Genomic DNA, 3,860 nt, shown 5'->3' on the forward strand with positions numbered 1-3,860 from the left:
TGTGATGTATGTTTGTTTTATTTAAGACCAGTTGTGTTGACCACTTCAGTCTGCACATTCCCATCAATTTTCATTATATGAAAGTATCACACTAGTTTTGTAAGCCTTCATGCTAAATGTAGCCTAGGGACAAAATGACCTGTGCTACCACAGAATAGAAGCAGTTGTTTTAAAAGAAGTTGTCTGAGTTTCTTTTGTTTGCAGTTTTGCACAGATCTAGAAATGTCCATGAGATGCATATGTACACACATTTGCAAATACTCTAAAAATATAGGGCACTTCTCATACTGTCTGCTGCAGAATTTGAATTTCTGAGGATGCCCTATTACTGATCCTATTGGCCTCCTCATAAAGCTTAAGAGAGAGGATGAAGGAATTAATTTCCCATTTCTTACTTACAGAAGTATCTGGGCTCCCAGGCTTAGACTGTGTAAGTTAAGCAGGTATTAAAGGACAAGCACTACCTATGGGCTTTGAATGGACAGGACAAAATACAGAAGAAAGGATATAATGTGACTTTTGTAAGACTTGTTTAAAGAGGATGCTTCAGGAAGTTCAGATGAACTTGGAATTAAAGTGAAAAACTAATTAAAGGACCTTAACTCTTAATAATATACACTTTAAATTAAAAAATGAGGGCTAGTTTTGTGATGTTTATGTGTCCATGTATAGGCAATCCTTAAGCTTATAGACAAAGTCAGATATATACCTGGAAACAGAAGCCGGCCATCAGACCCTTCAGTTGTCTTTGATCCTTATGATACTAAGACACTTTGTACCTGCCAAAATTTGGCTTCTTTCTCTAGGGTTCTTGAATCTTTAAAACAAAACCAAAAACAAACAAAACAAAAAACAAAGAAGAAAAAAGTTCAACACCTAACTGTTGTTCCCAGACAAGCCCTTTAATTAGAAGAAGGCAGCTAATCGAATAACTGCTGGTTTCCGTAATTCTTTTTCCCATCGCTTAAGTCAGATAATAATCCAAAGTACAGCTTGCCATCAAATAATTCAGAGAAAGATAGGACAACTGGAGCACTTACAATTTCAGTTAATCAATGCTTCAGAGCAGTTAGAAAAGTTAGCATTTGTGCTCAAAGTACGGGGTTTTCCCACTGGACTCAAGCTTGCTGACATAGACTTCTTGTTTTCCAAACTTCCAGGCAAGAAAAACACTATAAAACAACAAAACCTTAACAAACAAACAAACAAAAAGGCTTTCTTGTAGCCTTGAGGTGGACAGTTGTCTCTATTGCAAAACTATAGTCTCGACAACCCCTCAGTGTGTTATTTTATAACCATTGTCCTGAAAACCACTATGAGTCAAAGCCTATTCAAGTGAGAGAAAGTGACATAACCGCTGGTTACCAGTAGCAAAGCAAGGACAATCTCTCTATCAGGGATACGCCACCAGTATTTACATAGTTACATAGCAGGCACTTAAAGAGGTAAGTCATGGTATAAAGGGAGGGTTTCTAGCAGCACATGAATTCAAGATAGGGAAGGAAATAGATGATAATAGAAAAAGTAATCAGTGTTTGTGCTCTGAAAGGAACTTGCACAGTTTCTCTTTACAATGTGTGAAAGCATCCGCAGGGGTAGCTGACAGTCTGACCACTGAAATGAGTCTGAAAAAAGCACCGTGAAATGTACTTCTGGGAATTCTCTTACACCAGCAGGGATGTGGCTGAAACATTTCAAGAGAAAAGGGCCAGCTGTGCTTGTGAGCTGCTCCTGTGGTGGAAGCTGCATGCTTATGAGGGTTCAGAACACAGACCTTGGTCCCAAGCCAGAAAATAGTTAAGACCTTATTATGGATGGCCTATGGGCAACAGCTCTGTGACTTCTCAGGGGAGAAACCAGCTGGCTCTGCCTCTGCGAGTTCCTGGTGTGTGTGGCATTTGGTAAACGTCAGTACTTTGTGGGGTGTGACAGGTACAGAACGAGCCGTACATTCGCTAACAGCAAAATATTTTAAAGCCCAGCTACTAATTTACTGTTCACTACAAGTCAAACAAATACAAAATATTTGATTCTGACATCCGGCTTGGCTCTGCTAAGACTGTTTTAGCAAAACCAGCTGTGTAAATTTGATGTACATGCTCAATCTAGATATGCCGGAGTAGGTATTTTTATACAACATCCTAAAAGTGTGGAGTTTTCCTACATTCATACATATTAATGGATTTGCAGCAACAGTAGGTCATGAGGTGTACCTGATTAGAAAGGAAAAATAAAAAGCAACCCCCTACCTACCTGCATTGTTCATGAGATCAAGAATGGATTTATCCTTCACTTAAACAGAAGTAGTTAAAGCCAGGAGGTGACTCATTCTGCAAAAACACATCTCCCTTGTGTGATTTTTCTACAAAGGGAGCTTTAATTTTTTTCCTTTTAATGACAATGAGCACAATACTGATCTCCTTCCAGCAGCTAATGGCTGGCGTAACAGGCAATATGAAAGCATGACTACATTCTTCAGCCTTCTGGAACTATAATCTGCATCACATTTTAAGACCACAAAAATAACCAGCAAACCTGTTTCTTCCCTCTTTCAAACACAACTAACCCAAGTGTGAATTTCCGACCTACCAGTCACGCCGACAAAGCTTCTCTACTAGAAGCAGGGATGCGAGAAGTCATGTAACAACTACAGTCACAGATGGCTTTGTGCTTCCAAGTGCTCTGCACACACTGTGGAAGTCCATCGGCAAGAACAGATTTGGGCGGACGGCCCATGGAGTTGAGCCAATTTAAAAATAAAAAGAGGGAGACCTGACCATTACTCCAGGAAGGTGCCATGACTGATGGTTAGAGAACAGGACGTGAGTTTTCCTACACAAACATCTGTGGGAGTGTAAAAGGCCTCCTGAATCCACGATTTTATAAAGGCAAGTTCTACAATCTTAAAAAAAAAATGAGAGAAGTATGGGTGGTACTACTGAGATAGAAACCCTGGCAGCAGCTAGAATAAGCCAATGCTTAAAAATGGTAGTGGCAGTTGCTTTCTAAACTGTCTTTGACAGCCACATAAATCCAATAGTACTAGGGCCCGTGGCCTGTGCCATCTTTGGACCGTTGCCAACAGCCTCCATACCTTTGCTGCTGGGGGAAAATTCAGGCAATGATTGAGGAATGCATCCCTTCTTGGCAAAAACCTTAGGGACATACTTGTGGTCCCATGGTGTTAAATGAGACTTAAAACATACGTTTCAAGTTAAGGGAGTTCTTCCAAGGTTTATTCATGGGGCAAAGTAGTAACTGAGAGTATTTCAGTTGCAAGGGACCTACAAGGATCATCTAAATCCAACTGCCTGGCCAATTTAGGGAACTTCAGCTTATGCATAACTCTTTTCTTGACCTGGGGGCTTGAATATCCTCATAGCTGTGACTTTCAACCCAGACGCTGTACACAGCCTCTTCATGCTGCGGTCTGACTCGCACTATTAACAATATACAGCTGTAGTGGTCTACAAGATTGCAAACTCCTGCTGTTCGCTGTTATGGCAGTGCCAGAGATATCTGCTCAGTATTAAGTCAGATGACGCCATTCACATCGAACACGTAGGAAACACAGGAAACAATAGGCAGGCACGTCCAGTTAGAAATCTATGAGATCACTGCTATTTAGCCCATTCCAATCAACCAGATAAAGACTTAGATTGCACCTTTCCACTTCTGCAACTCCATGGAACTAGTTCTGGAAGCTCAGTCGACACTTCCTTCTTGATCCACTGACTTCCAATTTTCTTCAAAATTAGCCTTTAAATACCTGTAGCTATACCTCAGTTACTTAGTGAGAAGCCAAACAATGTTACTTATGCAAAACTCAAGAGCATATTTGTCACACTTGAGCACAGGAG

At 40.6% G+C, this 3,860-nt stretch overlaps 1 protein-coding gene across 3 annotated transcripts in view; it reads left to right on the plus strand.

Annotated features, from left to right (window-relative positions):
* KIAA1210 (KIAA1210 ortholog) overlaps positions 1-3,860 on the plus strand; it is a 113,150-nt gene that overhangs the window by 94,386 nt on the left and 14,904 nt on the right. The gene's annotated exons all lie outside the window — the stretch shown is intronic.

This window comes from Columba livia, chromosome 12 (assembly GCF_036013475.1).
Source record: "Columba livia isolate bColLiv1 breed racing homer chromosome 12, bColLiv1.pat.W.v2, whole genome shotgun sequence".
Classification (NCBI taxonomy): Eukaryota; Metazoa; Chordata; class Aves; order Columbiformes; family Columbidae; genus Columba; species Columba livia.